Source organism: Macrobrachium nipponense, chromosome 31 (assembly GCF_015104395.2).
Source record: "Macrobrachium nipponense isolate FS-2020 chromosome 31, ASM1510439v2, whole genome shotgun sequence".
Lineage (NCBI taxonomy): Eukaryota > Metazoa > Arthropoda > Malacostraca > Decapoda > Palaemonidae > Macrobrachium > Macrobrachium nipponense.
This window is the reverse complement of record NC_061093.1, coordinates 33,590,726-33,608,980: the sequence shown is the minus strand read 5'-3', so window position 1 is coordinate 33,608,980 and position 18,255 is coordinate 33,590,726. Positions and strand designations below refer to the sequence as shown.

The 18,255-nt window shown below is 34.7% G+C and overlaps 1 long non-coding RNA gene and 1 pseudogene across 1 annotated transcript; both read right to left on the bottom strand.

Moving 5' to 3' along the window:
* Nucleotides 1-5,630: 5,630 nt before the first annotated feature.
* On the bottom strand, nucleotides 5,631-7,386 carry LOC135206500 (uncharacterized; annotated as a pseudogene).
* Nucleotides 7,387-13,686: 6,300 nt separating this feature from the next.
* On the bottom strand, nucleotides 13,687-17,735 carry LOC135206499 (uncharacterized). Its single transcript, XR_010312767.1, has 3 exons — nucleotides 17,699-17,735; nucleotides 15,547-15,768; nucleotides 13,687-13,982 (listed from the first exon to the last, which is right to left on the bottom strand). It is a non-coding gene; the product is annotated as an uncharacterized LOC135206499 (long non-coding RNA).
* Nucleotides 17,736-18,255: the final 520 nt, after the last annotated feature.

Here is an 18,255-nt window from a genome sequence, read left to right as displayed (position 1 = left end):
TGTTCTTTAGAAATGCCTGAATTCATGAGCATTTCTGCATATGGTTCTGCGCATAAAAAAATTTCAGCTTTTCTTCAGCTTTATCATGTTGTCAAGTACTACTGTAATTAATGTGTGGGAGAATGTATGGAAAAGAGTTCAGGATTTCTATTTTACTGTTTTTTATGTTTTTGTGAAGTGATTTTAGCAGATGAGATTATATAAGGTACTGTAAACTGGAATAAAACATGGCTGTAAGAGTTTCATGTGTACCACTGGTGCAGAATTACTACAGTATACATATATGCATGTAGATTTCTGTAATTTGATCAAATTTGAAGTTTTTAATCAAAACTAACTAACCTTAACTGCTAAAATTTAATTGTCCCAGTGTCTTGTTACCAACGTTATAGTGTTGTATATACTCATTGTTTTGTAAAGTGCTATATATTCTTAATAAAATTTTATACCTGATTTATAAGATTTTTTAGCAAAAGTTTTTCAGATTTTCATAGGATTAAATTTTGTATACTCTTATGTAAAACGCATTGATTTTAGTCACAAAGCAAACTACAAAGTAGAGCTAGAAATGTTGTTAGCTTTACTCGAAAATGAAGTTGAGGGTTGATTTTAGTCACAAAGCAAACTACAATGTAGAGCTAGAAATGATGTTAGCTTTACTTGAAAATGAAGTCGAGGGTGAACCAACTACATAACGGTACGTAACTCGGTAAACATACAGTATTACGTTCTCAACAAGAAGATATGTAAAGAGTGCCTAAGTATAATGCTTAACTGCAGTGCTGGAACACCTTGTAGCAGTGAGTGTTAAAAAGTATTTAAAAAAACTTAAATGTACTGCACTCTCAAAACAATATCTTTTAGAAACTATCCACAGCCTCTGGTGGGTTTGATCAATCCTACAAACACTGTAAGAGCAAAGGAACAAAATTGCTATTATTTATTAATAATGTTAAGTACCTTGAGAAAGTAAAACAGGCTGATTATATAAACTGGAAAATTGTTACTGAAAATGAGCATCAAATGAATTATGGTTACCAGATATATGAATGCAGTGTTGCACTAAACAGAATAAAAAAAAAAAAAAACGTGCAGATGTACAACAAACTAATACCTGTCAAGAAAGTCACAAATGTAAAACTAAGTATTGAAATTACTTCCAAAGACTGAAACTACCTCCAAACTGGCAAAGCACAATTCTGATATCATAAACCAAACTTATGGCTTCACGATGAATCTTTAAATCTTAAGACCAAGCGCCTCAGCGGCTTGGTTGGTATGGTATTGGCGTTCCACCTCTGTAGTCGCTTGGGTTCGATTCTTGGCCATTCCATTGAGGAGTGAGAGATGTGTATTTCTGGGTGAGAGAAGTTCACTCTCGGCGGGGTTCGGAAGTCATGTAAAGCCGTTGGTCCCTGCTGAATAACCACTGGTTCCATGCAACGTAAAAGCACCATACAAACAAACAAACAATAAATCTTAAGACCCAGCACAAATAGAAAATTATCTAATTAGAGTTGAAAAATTGATTCAAACGAAGGTGCGATAACCCTGATGTGTTCCAAAAATCCAAGGGATCTCCGAATGCTGCTGAAAAGTTACAAATGAACGAGAGTTATTTAGCTAGAAAACCTGGTCTTGTGACTTATTTTTTATCTATTTTTTTTTTCCACCAAGGTAGAGGGTAGTCTATGAGCAAAACCATTTGGTTAAAGAGACGCAGATGTGGCTAGTTATGACCACAAAGACACGGTAAGCATTTTAAAATTTATCCCATGAATCAAGGATGGGATAAATGAAACAGCATAAATTATATTTTAACAAATCTTTTTACCAATGAAAAGTACCTATTATTGAGTGTCACTGACCCCTCAGTTATCGATATTGGGACCAACCAATATGTAATACATTCAGTCTTGAATGTAAACGGTTTTTGATATTCTAATATATCTGCTTTTGATTCCACTACCATGGCTGTATCACGAAGTTTATACAAATGCTAACGTGTAAAAATATTGAGAGTTGGCTATATGATGAGCATTCAATGTGAGATGAAGATGTCAATAGAAGGGAAGCTATTACTTCAATTCGTTCATTTTCTATATATTTTAACTTTATTCCATTTATGGTATATGTATACCGATAATAATATCTATATTATATATAAATATATATATATATATATATAATATATATTATATATATTATTTATATGTATGTATTATACGGTATATATATTGACCATAATATATATGGTATATATATCGGTATATATAAAATGAATGAAGTAAGTAGCTTCCTTCTATTGACATCTTCAGCTCACATTGAATGCTCATCATATAGCCAACTCTCAATATTTTTACACGTAGCATTTGTATAAACTTCGTGATATACATACATATATATATATATATATATATATATATATATATATATATATATATATATATATATATATATATATATACACATATATATATACTACATATATATCATATATATATATATATATATATATATATATATATATATATATGTGTGTGTGTGTGTGTGTGTGTGTGTGTGTCTTACAAGTGCGTCATGGTTATTTTACACAAATTTGATTACTTTGCTAAATTCCTGGTCATTTTACACATGAACCAAAACTCCAATACTTAACAAAAAAATTATCCTAAATCAAAGTCCTAAAGTGGAAAGACATTTGTTTGCTTTAGTTAATTTTTGACGATTGTTCCTTTAAACTGATCAATTAATTACATGCATGACTGATATGCATGTGGAATATGAGCGGACCAGTTGTAACTTGATTCGACCTTTTTTGATTGGTAATCGTTTTGATGGGTTTTGTAAGACTAATTCTATTTTGAGTATTCTTTCAGCATTCCTACCCAAAGTTGGTTCGGCTAGATAGTATCCTTGAATGATGTTGACAGCCACATCCAATTGTGAAATAGGCCGTTTCCTCCCCACAGGAATAGACAGGCACACATATAGACCTACTTCAGCCACTCTCCAAATGTGATCTGCCACTTACTCAAATTTGGTATAACTATACATACTGTGACCAAAATCCACTACAAAATATGCGACATTTAGTATTACTATGTTTAACTTGGGATGAGTATTGAAGTTTTTCAAAAGCTGAAAACGTTTTTGGGGTCTTTGATTTAAGTCGAGGCTTACTGGAACTTTGCAGTAGCTAGTTTTTATTTATTTATTTATTTTTACAGAATTTTCTTTCTTCTCAGCTTCAACTCTACTTTAAGGAGCTATTGGGCGATTCAAAATCTGGATATCGACAGTAGTAATGCTTAAACAAACCACTGATGGTAGAATGATTACTATTCACTTTATATACCAATTCTCTTTGATAGACGAAGGCAACTTTTGAAACTTGCAAGGCTAATTTGCTCTCCTCCATATGTAAAAGTAAGTATCGAAACTAACCTTAAACACAAAAAGCTGTACGTTCGTATTACTTTAATCGTACTCTAGGTTTTTCTTGCACTTCGAAGTCCCACTAGGATACTATTGACTTTTGTTGAATTGATGGGACGCCATTTGAACACGGTTGTGTGACTTGTATTATTTTTTGATAAACATTTGCGTTGTGAACAGACGACCTTTTGTTATCCGGTGAATATTAAGTTACTGTATTTCTTGGAAATTGCATTTGATTTGCCTATATCTTCTTTGAATTCCTCTTTGGTTCTGTGTCGTCCCGTCTAGAATTAGATGGCACACTACCTTTTAAGAAGAGCATATGGCATATTTAATGAAAATTGAATAAACAAAAATGAAAAAATGGAACAAATGCCTACGACTTAAAATAAAAAATTTTCTGCCACTTGCCAGACAGAAAATGTAAAGTGAGGAGTCTTTTACGTTAATCATTTCTTTTGCTTCACGTGCAGATTCTGGTGACGCAGGTTATGCATTGCCTTTTTTTTTTTTTTTCTTAAATTCTGGGGGTAATTGGAGGGGGTTAATAATTTCATGCATGAACTCAGTTAACATTTTGCCCCCCCCAAAAAAAATCTCTAGTCGTAGAGGACTATCGTTGGACAAATTTTCCCCGGAATTTAAGGCTTAATGCATCTTTTACAGGCAAGGTCAAGAAAAAGACTAGGCCTATGTGTGTGGGATCACAGTGTTAAAAGTTGTCTGGCGAACTGCTGAATGTACTAATTTTATGGGTTTTTGTATTGTATTTATTTATTCATAAATGTTTTATTATAGTTCTAATGCATACCACATATTCTTAGCCTAGTATTCAGTCGTTGCGTCTCCTACCCAAGATAGACGGAATAACTGCTTTACTTCACCAGTGATATTTTGTTTAAATCTCGGAGACGGTGTTTTTCTAGCTTCGAAGGATTCGACCTTGAATACTTATGAACCCTTTGTTGTATATTCATTTACGTAACTTGTTAGCAATGGCTTACATTCAATGTAAGTGTTATTTTAACTTCTTTAAATTTCAATTATGATTAAAAGGCCTCACAGTTACTTTTGTGTAAATCATGATAGTTGTCATTCTGTTCATTGGCCCATCACAATTATGCCCCATTCCATATTCAGTTTAAGTTTTGGATTGTCCACCCGCCTGTGTGGTTTTTTGTGTATGGTAATACTGCGTCCCGAGCTTTAGATAGTTGACGCTATGTGTAAGTTTTAGGTAAATAAAAGGATATCTGGGTGTACATTTGCAATTGAAAAGTGTTTTTAATAATTTACTGTATGCGAATTACACCGTTAATATTCGAAATAGGAAAAAATTATAATTGTTGAATGTAAGCCGAATGTAGCTATCCAAAGCCTGGGACGCAGTGTACCACACTAAAACACCACAGGCGGGTGGACAGATGGAAAAAAACCGAGTATAGGTGTTGTGTTTTACCTTTCTTTCATTGTGTTTTATAAAATTTCAGGGCTGATTCCTGCCTTGAAGATGTTCCAAATTCATTTTGCTCCCATCAATATTTGTGAGGTATTTTATCATAGCTCACAGCGTCCTCGGCATTAGGTTTAAAGAAACGAATTTATTATGAATACGGACTTCATTAAAATATTACTATGGAACACATTATCTGCTAGGTATGTTCAAACTTACAAGAGATCGGTATCAAATATGTGACATAATCATTTATGCTGTATATCAAGCCATTTCAAACAAATACCACGGAAATAACAATTCCATATCATGAACACTCAAAAAGTAAATAATAATAATAATAATAATAATAATAATAATAATAATAATAATAATAATAATAATAATAATAATAATAATAATCAAACAAAAAACTTCTTTCAGTTTTCTTCTGAAGATTGAAAAAAGAAACCGTAAATACTTAGAAGTAAACAAGTTACAAAGTGAATTGTTGGTTTCTTTTTCAACAACAACAACAACAACAATAATAATAATAATGATAATAATAATAATAATAATAACTAATAATAATAATAATAATAATAATAATAATAATGCGCATTCAAACCATGAAGAACATTGTTTCTAATCCCCAAACAATCACACTTAATAACTGCAAAGGATGCTCAGTCTTTATCGATCACATATTTCCTTAACGACCAGATCAGTCACAATTGTAACTCAATCATAAAAAAAAAATCACTTTTTGAAACGACGGCGTCAGTCAGTTTCGAACCGGCCAACTTTCCTCACAGGTCATAGACCGCTGCTCTGCAAATGCGCTGCTGAGTCACCGGAGCGTAGCAGCACTTTTCCCATTGGAAACAGTCGGCGTCGGTCTTGCAGTTCAGGCTGTAGGGGCTGTTGGGATCGTTGGGATCACACATGACTTCGATTTCGTTCTCTAGAAGAGGAACCTTGGGGCAAGTGCCAGGGTTACCAGCTGTAAAAGAAGGTGACATTTGTAAACAAAAGAACCAACTGCTGTCTCACAAAGCAAGACGAACAGTTTAGTTGTGCTAGAGCACAATGGAGTCACTTAATACGGAGCTGATTTTGAGAAATTGATAGTCAACGGATTTATTACCAAAATGAGGTACTTTAAGTTCAAATTTCAACCACTCCCAGTTGAAATACTCCCCCTGTTATTCAAACACACACACAACACACACACATAACATACATATACATATATATATATATATATATATATATATATATATATATATATATATATCATATATATATATAGTGTATGTGTGTGTATTACTCGAAGCAAATCATTAATAACAAATCCTTTTCTAATTCTTACCTGGTGTCCGTTGCTGATCACAGCAGTAGTACCCTCGGTGGTTCCGGGCAATTCTAATTTACAGAAATTTTTACAGCTTTCCACGGGTTGCTTAGGTGGAGGGCATGGTAACTTGTGGCGTGAGCCTGTGTCAACGGCAACTAGAACACCGATCGCGAGGATACAAAGACGAGCCATCGTTTCCTGTAAAGAATCAAAGAAGCATTAGACTCAATTAACGGTAAAAATAAACTAGTTCAACAATTTCAGATAAGATAAAGTTCAATTATTATTTTGTCCCCAGAGGATTTGTTTTGAGCGTTTTGACTAGATATATGACAAAAAAAAAAAAAAAAAACTAATAATAATATGAACAATATAAATTCAAAACCACTGAAACAGACTTCATATATCATTATATGGTATGAAACCTGGCCGTGACGAAAAATGTAAAAGATTAAAAAAAAAAAAAAAATGATTCCGACAAGACTGATAGATGTAGATAAGTTCAGACAAATCTTGAAAAGGTGGCCACTTTTTTACTAGTCAGTGTTGCTCTCCTCACCTAAGCTCGATTTTCTAACTGGCTAGGTGATGTTTTTGACCGACTTCCAGCCGGTTATTTCTCCGTCAGAATAGGTTTCCACGTCATTTTGCCTTTTCCACGCGTGTCACAGTCTTCCGAAAAATTGAGACACTAGATATGATCGGTCATGCATTAGAAATGGCCTTAGCGGGATTGAGAAGAGGGCAAATACCTTCAGCTTAATAGAAAAGATGCTTGTTACAATAACAGAGAAGGATGCAAATACACACACACACACACACAACATATATATATATATATATATATTATATATATATATATATATATATATATATAATATATATATATATATATATATATATATATATATATATATATATATATATATATCACTACATACAACAAGAAAAGGTGTCCTTGTTCAACAGTACACCAAGGTCGAGTGTAGGGACAGTCATCCATCATCCGACTTTTCGCGCCACGCTTTCTAGTCTCATTTTCAGGGCTGAAACAATTGAAGACACTATGATGATAACGCTTTTACAACTAGAACACAATCATAGGCTAGATATCACATTCAAAACGCCACAACACGGTGAAATAATAAAATGAATGAGATGAAGAAATTTAGATTTAATTTCTTGGCATAAACACCATACCAACCTGAACACCGGAGGTGAGGAGACTGAAAGGATACGGTTGAAAAAAAAAAAGTGATAACAGATTGTAAACAGCCAATTAGGCAACCGATTTTGTAGATGACCACCGTGCATTTATAATTGTGACTTCTTTATATATATATATATATATATATATAATATATATATATATATATATATATATATATATATATATCAAAGTGTCACATGTTTAAGGCAATTACATTATCTACTCTTCCAACACACTCGAAGTCTTATATTCGACTATTCAGGTTGGACAATCTTACTATCAGTTCTAAAACCAAGTCCTTTATGTTATTCTATGCTTACGTGCTGCCCTAGAGCAAGAGCCCGGTGTGAATCTAGAATGATGATGAGCCTAAGCGAACCTTTACCATACGGTTTTAATCTAAAAAAAGAAAAGAAAAAAGGCGGCTGTTCCAACTATAAATAAGCTGTCATCTGCGCAGTTGTTCAACATCTGAATTTATTTACAAGTTTATCATTGTTTTTTTTTTTTTCTCAACGGTTTCCTTTCTATCTCCTCACTTCCACAGCTCAGGTGGGGCTTGTGGTTAGTAGTACTATGTTGACTCTCAAGTTTTAAATCTTATTCTTTCTTTTATTTTTCTGTGGTTTGGTCTTTCAATGTGATTTAAATGTATGATTGTGTTTTTGGGTTTAGGTGTAAAGTTATATACATATATATTATATATATATATGTAGTATATATATATATATATATATATTATATATAGTATATATATATATGTGTGTGTGTGTGTGTGTGTGTGTGTGTATGTGTGTGTGTGTCGTGGGGACAGCGTTTACCACACCATTTCTTTAAGGGAATTGGTCTTAACGCTGATAAGATCTTAATGTTATGGTGAATGAATTAAGTAGTAGCGCAGTAACTGACCAAGAAAGCCAAGCATCTCCGTGACTTCATAACGCAGCGTTGGAATCACTGATTTTAGACAAATCTCTCACATTGAATTTTTTTCCAAACCAAATTCCATCTGCACACCAGCGAATATTAATTATGGTCAGATTACTTTTCATCATATTCCAAATTTTGTTTCTCGATATTTCACTTAACAGCAGTGATAAATGAACCTAGTTTGAATGCCAAGATTTTTTTTTATTACATCAGATGTTCGACGTAACGGACAACTGGAAAATTATTGTTAATTCAGTTTTTCATCACGGAACTATTTTCTACGTCGGCAGCTAAATGGCAGAGCTGAAAAAAACAAAAACAAATTTACTTACTAATCTATAAGATGGGGATATTGCCAGGAACTGCTAGTGATGTATAGGCGTTCAAGTGCCGACTGCTGTTGAACGGAGCAACTTCCAGTTTAATAAGAGTGAGAGAGGCTGGAATCGCTGACTGCAGAGGTGCCAAGTAGATATTTTTTATACCAGCTGGAACATGTTCACGGAAATTACTGAGCGCCTTTTACACAACGAGACAAATACCTGTTTATGTTAAGGGACAACAATCTGCTTTGTACCCCGAAGTTCAATTGATCTGTAAGGAAAATAAAAAAAAAGATTCTTTGAATCGTGAGGTAACTCGAAGACAGATGCACTCTAGGAAAATTACTCATTTGGGAATAACCAGTTTTCCACTCGCTTTGTTGTTTGGGAGAGAACCGCGCGTGTAATTTCCTAAACGTATATCCGTAATATATCTTTTTTTATTTTATTTTATTACGAAAGGATTGATTAACATGAGATTTATTGAATAACGCAAAATCTTGTAACTCGCTCAGAACGTAATTTGATGTACAGTTTTTCACATAGGTGAGACTACGTTCGATATCAGCCATTATGTAATATATTGTACGGCTTCTAATAGTCCAATCTATTACCAGTTATGATCTGCACTTCTTACCACGTTTATTTGTCAAATACGAAATTACTACTAATATATAATTTTTCAGTTAAATATTTGTTCCATGGCAAATAAACCTATGATAAGGGCCTGCACACAAATTAATGATGAAACTGCATCATACACCTGTAGAAAAGTCTGATTTGCGGTATGTGGAGCCCTTCTGAGCATATAACCTTTTTTTTTCCTTTCTTCTTTTTATCATCCTCGCATTGTTGTGCTTTCTTGTCACCGAGAGATTTTCATTCTACTGCGCCTCTTTCTCTTCTCCTTCGTTCCCCGCATACCTTTCAAATTATTGCATAACCACGTTTTGCCAACCCGTCTTCCATTCACTCGACAATGACAAAATCATCTCAAATCACTGTACTACCCAATTTTGTATACAGTTTTATTTTTATCTGTTTAATTTTCTTCCATTTTTATTCATATCTGTAATTGTGCCATCGCGCTCTGCTATTAGGTTATTATATGTAAATGGGGAAAGCCCAGAACAATTTCTTAGGAAAGTATTTGGTTTTGTAGATTCCCGCCAGGAATCGTTTTCTCCCAGACAGGAAGTGGCGCCGTCTCTCGTTCTACGTCAGTGAACGGCAGTAGGGCTTGTCTGTTCGCCATCAGATCTTTAAAACTTCCTGAGGCTAAAGGGCTGCGAATTGGTATGTTGATCATCCACCCTCCAATCATCAACATAGCAAATTGCAGCCCTCTAGCCTCAGTAGTGTTTTTTTTTTTTCCTTTTAAATTTAAGGTTAAAGTTAGCCATGATCGTGCGTCTGGACCACTATAGGTGCCAATAACACAAGCCACCACAGGGCGGTGACTGAAAGTTTCATGGCCGCGGCTGAGCATTATACACTGTACAGAAAACTCGACTGCGCCGAAGTGTCTTCGGACCATTTTTCAGTTGTGTAAAGTTAGCACTGGTAATTTCTAAATGAGGTTACGAACATAGGATGATACAGGGCTTTACCGCCTGAACGCGGATCAATGATTCACATAAGCAAGGACTATTTTAAAGTTTCAGCAAGAGGTCTGACAATGAAAACCAAATTCGAGAGAAACTACCTCTTTTGCGTAGTTGACAAAATGAATCCACAGAAGAAATAAAAGTGTCATCATCTGATGTGGTATAGGCTTTAAAAATTCTAGAAATAAAGATCGGCTCGTTTACGCATCCTTGATTCCTATAGACTCGAGAGGCCATGAGACGTTTTTCCAGGATTAGTGCGCTATAATCCTGCGCTTTTCCAGTCCAGGAGCGTAGAAAATGACAAGTAAGGAAAGGCGAGATATGACGAGGTTCAGGGGAGACAAAAGACGGAAGTCTAGGCGATTCGGTATAGTTATTTAAGTCACCCTTGCGATCATGTGAAGGAGCGAGAAAATAAGAAAGCAGGTGGCCAAAATAAACAAAGAGGATATTTTTTGGCTGTCATATATATGGTAAAGGGGGAATGCCAAGGACCTCAATGATTAAGACGCCTTTGAAAACGAGTTACAAAAATCCGAGATTAGGAATGATATAAGTATCCATATCTGTATATATACGTACAAGCAGAAGCAAGCACACATGTGTGTGTGTATTATATATACATATATATGATATATATATATATATATATATCAATATATATATATATATATATATATATATATATATATATATATATATATATATGCCTGCATGTGTGATTGTCCAAAAATCACATACCCAGCTAATTTTTTCTTTGCAAGTCAAGAAGAATTATCAAAGTCAGTTCATCCAAGGTCTGAGTTCAACATTTCCACGAGAGAGGCTCGTCATCCAACTCTTAGAGCTGGAGGAAAAAAAAAAAGAAAAAAATCAGACAACACGAGGGTTTACTTTTTCTTTTTGTATGCTGCACTCAACTTTGCCCAGAAACAAGGTGGCTTTTGTAGGGAAATCTGCTTGATTCAGAGAACATGAGTCTAAGATGAACTAGCTTTGGGCTTTGACTAGGCCTAGCTCACCTCACTTCTTAAAACTCAACTACAATAAAGAGACTTTCCTTAATGTTTTTTTCATTTTTTCTTTTGTCACGTGATCTGTGATAAGAACGTGATGTGACACTTGTAAGCTGTCATGTTTGAGAGCTAAGATTCATCGGTGTATCTAAGAGCTCAAATTCCATTCATAAATTACCATAAATATGAACTTGTCTCTGCACGTACTACATTTTATTTTCTATGGAACATCCACTTAAATGGGTTTATAGACTTTGGTGGCTGGGGGTTTTTGATGATTATTTCCGATAAAGTTTTAAAATTTAAATATATACTCAGGACCTTACATGATAAATGACGGGAACACGCACACGCATATATATGAGTACACAGATGTAGGCTACCACACGTGTGTTAGAAAGCCAGAGGTAAAACCGGGTCCAAGATTACAAATGTTGGCAGTTCCTCTGTCGCACATCGGTTCCAAACATACATCATGTGTTCTGGTGATTTCAAATACGCACACACACACACACACACACACACACACACACACACACACACACACACACACATATATATATAATATATATATATATATATATATATATATATATATATATATATACATATATGCAAATACATAGAAAAACAATAATGAAGATATTGATTTTCAAATTAAAGATGGAAATGGAGAGATGTATCTTTTGCACTGTATAAGGTTAAAAGTGATCGAACTAACTACACTATGCGTATATATATGTGTGTGTGTGTGTGTGTAATATATAATATTCATGGCTTCAGCCAGGCCCCACCTCCCCGTCTCTACGGTTCTTTGTAAAACATCTATCTTCAGTATCTTGCTAAACGCGAAGATAATTCAGTTCTTACGCTTTTCGTTTATTAGCACCCGTAATCTTACTTTACGCTCTCCAAAAGTACAAATGGACACTGTAGTTTTTATTCAGAGAATACTTTACCAAAATATATTTTTTGTACCCAACAGAAAACAATTTCTGTTTGTGAGCGTGGTTGTTGTTTTTTAAAAGTTTTATTCTCTTTTAACTTTCTTTCGTAACTAATAACCTTTCCCCTATATTTTACCAGGAAATGAATAACTATCTGTTTATCATGCATATTATACTAGCTTGTATATCATTTTCATCAGATTATTCAGTTCGACAAGGACAATCGTACGAAAATATAGAATCATGGGACTAAAGCTTTATTAAAATAGGTAAAAAAAAAGGCAGTGAAGGTCATAAGCAAAAGAGACAAAATAGAAATAAAGATTATGTAAAACGACACAAAAATAAGGATACAAGAACGAAATGTCACAATTCCTTCCGGAACAATGAGTATTTAAACTAAGAAAAAGAAAAAAAAAGAAGACTAGTAATGGAAGCATGAATCATCAAGCTAAGTTTACCTTGAGTCAATTTTGACAAATTTTTCTTGTTCGGTAAAAAAGCATATGTATTAATAAGTATTAACCATGGTAAAATATAAACAGTAATAGTTAAATTGAACGTTGTAAGACTATGTTGATATTTTCAATTTTATTATTATAGAAGAATTATGATTAAAATCCAAATCAAATAAAAAGGTTAAAAACTATGTTTGTTTTTTGCAGTCAAAAAGGAAAAGCATTGTTTTTGTTCATATAGAAAAAATGCGAAGGCTGAAAGGTAATTAAGGACAACATGAACTGATTTGAAGCATAACATTTATTTATTTATCGACACAAAACATGAATACACTGTATGTATTTCAGGTTAATGGATTAAAAAATATTTAAATTAAAGTACTTCCTGATTTTTTTCTGATTGATAAATTTTTGCAACAACGATAAATGAATAAGTGGAAATTAAAACTGAAAATAACTAATGATGTAATCAAGATGTGATTATATTAGTCACCCCAATAATTATAATGTTTTTTTATCACTCTAGCCTTTGATTAAAAACGTATCAGCCTATTTTAATGAATAACACTATAATTATGTAATATTTAGGACATCAGTGCATTGTCGTACTAGGGAATATAGAAGGAAATTCTACAACAATTTGAATGATCTAGGAAGATGTACAGCATATATTTCGACAGTTAGCAGTGGCTAGCCAAACTTACTATCGAAATATATATAGTATATTTACATATTTTTCTAAGAATTCAGTAATTGTGAAATTTCCTTCTCTATATGTACGTATATCCTATATTTTTAGCAATATCAGAAGTTGGGTGAACGGAAATTACATAGCATCCTGTTTTTGATGACTAATATATTGGAGTGTTTCAGTACAATTTCAGATAATTATCAAATCGGAGTTGTTCTACGGTAACCCAGCCTTAGTCGTAGTAGTAGAAGTAGTAGTTAGTAGTTAGGCGGGATTAGCCTGTGAAAACGGTTCCTAGCTCTTTTAAACCATCTTCTTTATTTAAGTAGATCTTGCATTTGTAGTAGTAGTTGGGATTTGCCTTGAAACGGCTCCCTTGCTCGCTCTAGTTCTACTTAATGAGATCTTCTACAAATACGGTGCTGGGTGTCGAGGGTGTAGCAGCACTTCTCGTTATCGTTACACTCGCTGTCGCTGTGGCAAAGGATGATCGGGAAAACCGACGCAGAGGGCTTCCGTCTCCTGAGGGGTGATTGGGGTTGTTGGGGCAGCGTCCTTGGTGGCTTTCTGTTGGGAATTCCGAATCGTTATGTTCAAATGCGTATCACAATTGACACATACGTATACACATGTATACGTATTGAATAGTCTTACATTAATGTCTCTACATTCTTTACAGTTGCAAAATCTCAGCTACAAATAACCTATCACTATTAATACATTTATTTTACCATAGGAATTATATGTAGTAAGTGCTCTTACTGCGGGCAGGATTTCGAACTTGCGTCCCTTATGGCTGACACAGTGGTGGCAGTAGACTTAATGAACTCAGCCATAAAGGCACGGGTTGAATTCTGGTCAGGGTAATTGCTCTTACATGTAATCTCCTAAAGAGTGAGTTACATCGTAGGTACTGAATTCGGAATTCGACATGAATGGAACTAAGAATACTTCATAATGTGATTTTTTCTTCCAAAATAGTAGTCTTATTGCCATTTTTTCTTTTTTTTCACTGCCTAAAAAATATACCCTAATTGAGTACATGATCCTTGTAGCGACAATTACGAGTACTTTCCTGAATGATTTCTACCCCAAGCGCTTGACAACCAGCTCGGAACAGAAATTTTGACATAGGGTATTGCTTCTCTCCTCACTCTACCACGTCAGGCAGTCTATTTCTGCAGGTGAAAGGTCTCGTTGTCCAACTCCACCTTCCTTCAGATCGTAGGTGTGACCAGACCACTTTCTGTTACTATAGTAGATTCACATCATCCGTGCATTTGATGTCTAGGACCGTCCCTTACGAAGCTCCTGATTGGCTGTTGATAAGCCAATCAACAGGGCTGGAAACTCTCAGTATCTCGAGAGAGTTCACATTCACATAGGTAGGATGTATCTTTCACCTCTCCTGAGGGATACTTTTGAAAGACGTTTCTCTCAGGAGCGGTGGAACAATCATACTGCCTGTGAACTCTCGAGAGACTGATAGTTTCCAGCCCTGTCGTTGGCTTATCAACAGCCAATCAAGAACGTCGTAAGGGACTGGCCTAGACGTCAAATGCACGGCTGATGTGAGTCTACTACAGTCATGTCGTTTAAAATAAGTCAATCACGATAGGGAAACTAAAAAGTCTGATTGTTGAGTTGGAACAGTTGTCAGAATATAAAGATAGTCCTAGATATATACTTTCCTGGCGCTATATTTGGGCTCGTTAGTTATGCGCTATACATATTACTGTGTAAAAAGCCTTCAATCAGCTACCTAGGGGATTACGTTTTTGGCGCAATGCTAAGAATGTGGCAAAAATTTTGATCATCTAAGATCGTCTTAGGGAAAACACTCAAATTCACTGGACAGAGAGAGAATCTGTATTTTTTTTTTTTTTTTTTTTTTTTTTTGTTTTTTTTACTAAAATGTAATGTTTAACAAGAGACACAGAAATCGAATGGTTTATTTACGAGAAAACTTGTTTACTCGGGCTGTCATCTTCATCGGCCTATGGATCGGCCTAAAAAAAAAAAAAACCTCAAATTCAGTGGACAGAGAGACAATCTCTCTTGCAGCACTAAAAAAGTAATGTTTAGCAAGAGAGAGAAAACTATTATCTTAGGTACACGAAAATGTACTTACTTGGGCTGTCATCTTCGTCGCAGCAAGTATATTGTCCGAAACTTATCATTGTTACAGAAATTCTTGCAACCGGACACTTCACGGCGGGGGGGAGTACGGCAGGGGGTGACACCCCTAGAGCCGACAGCTGAGCAGACCAGACCTGCTACGATGACAGCTACCAGAAGGAAGAAAGATCTTGCCATTTTTCTTCTTTTTCTTTCTCTTGTTCTTTCCTATGGACTGAAGATTGGCGGTGTTTGTTAGAAAGGAAACGTGATCAAATGGGTTCAAGATTTTCTCAGCAAATTGTTTACAAGTTTATTGATAAACATACTTGGGAATGATTGTTTAGGAGTTAACGATTTTAACTGGATTGAACACAGACAGATCACACGTACATATATATATACAATATATATATATATATATATATATATATATATATATATATATGATCTATATATATATATATATATATGCTGCTCTTACCCCTTTCAAGTCATAGGACATTTGTTTTGTTCGGACCTCAGGATGAGATATTATGCAATGAATAAGGTGCTTCGTTATCAGTCGACTATGGTGCTTACAAACAGAGGACAAGGGCATTGCATTTGCATATATACATATGTAGTGGCCTAGGGTGTTTTTGATTGATAATATATTGTCCTCCATGTGTTCTCTGTGACCTATGGAATGTGGAGAACAGTGCAGGAGCGGCGACCTGAGAGTAGCTGAACAATGAGTTTCTAGGGATGGCGTGAGATAAAAATGCTTAGTTCGACAAGTCAATGTACGACAGTTTTATGAACTCTTCTCAAAGTGCCTTTGTGAAACTGGATGCAGCTAGAACCGTGAGGCGCTAACGAACTGTGCGTTCGTATGTGCGTGTGCGCCTCTTCCCTTTAATAGTTTCATACGCAAGTCTATGGGAGAATTTTGATAGTAGGATCTTGGAGACAAAGGCAAGATACCGTGGCGTTCGCCGGGGGGGGAGAGTTTTGATTAACTGTGTTTAAGTGTTCCGGTTGCTTGGGTGAGTGTTGAAGTGTTTTAGCCGAAGGCTGGCTTATTATCTGTTTGACATTTTTTATGATAATATCCAATATTTAGTCATTGATTGTTAATCTTGTGTGTGTACTTACCGGGATGTGTTCTGTGTCTTTGAAACAGACGATTCTGGCAGTTAGTTCCCTGATGGGTGTGGACGTTTTGGTGACTAATGATTACTATTAGACATTTTACTATTTCGGGGTTTTTTTGAGTTAGTCCTGTAAGACTGGATTACTTGATTATCCATTATTTATTCATTGTTAATAAATGTTAATGTTATGATGCGACTCTCTCATTTTCATTACCTGTTAGAATGGAGAGAAAGAGGTGGAGAGAGAGAGAGGTGTCGGTGCTAGAGAGAGAGAGAGAGATTCCTTGGAGAGAGAGAGAGAGAGAGAGAGGGATTGCCGAGAGAGAGAGAGAGAGAGGCTGTGTGTGTAATGCTGTGTGTTGGTTTGCCTTCCGTTTTGTGCTACACGCTTACCTGATGAATAATGGGGGTGGGGGAATCTCCCCATACACATATATATATGTATTACTGATAATCTTCTTAAGCACGAATATGTGTTATAAATGCTTCAAGAAAGAGGTCTATCGGAGGACGAAAATTGTTTGGGCATATTCTCAACTAAAAGTTCTTTAATTTTTCTATGTGGAAAACTACTTAGATATATATAATATATATATATATTATTATATATATTATATATAGATATATAAACAAATATATATATATATATATATATATATATATATATATTATATATATATATTTATATATTAGTGTAATAACCAAAAGGCCCTCTTTTAACTTCTCGAATACTTCACACGTTTCGGAAACACTTGTAACTACGATACCTGAGATTCAAAACGCAAGAATATGAGGCAATTTCTAAGTTCGCATCCGGCAAGTTCAAACCCTGCTACGGACTTCAGAATTGCCTCATATTCTCGCATTTGGATCTCAGGCTTTGTAGTGACAAGTGTATCCGAAACGCGTGAAGTATTCGATAAGTTAAGAGAGCATTGCGTTTTTTGTTTTTACAATGACACATGTATAAACTGTATTATCTTTAAGTTGGGGTAAAACTGCAGACAGTGTCTGAAACCACTAACCAACCTGAGTCTTGAGAGTTTACCAACTGTCTCAATGAAAGGATCACTGAACTGCGATTATATATACACGTGCTGGACAAAAGCAAAGCAATACATAGTTTGCCAGATACTGCCACAAAAGCAAAATGAAATGGCATCTCTATCATATCACTGACATCATTGACGGTAGTTATTTTGAACGTAGGTCTAATATTTTATCTTCCTTCGGTACTTTATCGATTCTTTATCAGCCAAGTATTCTGAATATGTATTTTTAAATTCAGTACATTACAAAAGAAAGCTGTAGAGGTAATGGCTTTTCCTATTTGTAGAGAGGTATTAATTCTAAGAAATGTGGAACAAGTCCTTCCGAGAGATTTACCTGCATCTTTTTGGAATATCTTTTATTTGTCTGCTTGTCATTGAATAAACGAGTTAGTGACGCAAAGCGGGGTTCGCTGGAACCGCTATCGGATGCTTTTCCCTATTATTATTATTATTGATTATTATTATTATTATTATTATTATTATTATTATTATTATTATTATTTATTATTATTATTTTTATTATTATTATTATTA